Consider the following 381-nt stretch of genomic DNA (forward strand, 5'->3'; position numbering starts at 1 on the left):
GTCTTCCCACTTTCCCCTACCGTACCACAGACCTGGGACAAGTCTCCCAGTCCAGAGATCAGCCGAGAGGTAAAATAGGGCACCAAACCCCTTACTTTGGCTGTTAACGGGGTGGCTTGATTTTCAGCGGTTCTCAGTGCTCACAGGTGCTACAGAAATCGCTGGCCTTGAGAAGAGCTCAACACCCTGCAAATCATGGCCATAATTCAGATGTTAATTTTGGGAGGTTAACTTCAGGCACCCAGTTTTAGGACTCTCTCCCAGTCACGATAGGGGAGTAAAAAGATTTCGCTATTGTTGCAAAGTACTTAGACCTTTTAGACACTTAGAACAATTATCTCAACAAAGAGCACGTTTTTAATATTGTCGTCTCCCCCATTC

The 381-nt window shown here is 46.2% G+C and overlaps 1 protein-coding gene across 1 annotated transcript in view; it reads right to left on the reverse strand.

The window, feature by feature from the left end:
• Window positions 1-381, reverse strand: part of CACNA1I (calcium channel, voltage-dependent, T type, alpha 1I subunit) — a gene marked incomplete at both ends in the record, with an annotated part of 32,131 nt that overhangs the window by 5,214 nt on the left and 26,536 nt on the right. The gene's annotated exons all lie outside the window — the stretch shown is intronic.

The sequence above is a fragment of the Buceros rhinoceros genome, unplaced genomic scaffold, assembly GCF_000710305.1.
Source record: "Buceros rhinoceros silvestris isolate BGI_N320 unplaced genomic scaffold, ASM71030v1 scaffold1317, whole genome shotgun sequence".
Classification (NCBI taxonomy): domain Eukaryota; kingdom Metazoa; phylum Chordata; class Aves; order Bucerotiformes; family Bucerotidae; genus Buceros; species Buceros rhinoceros.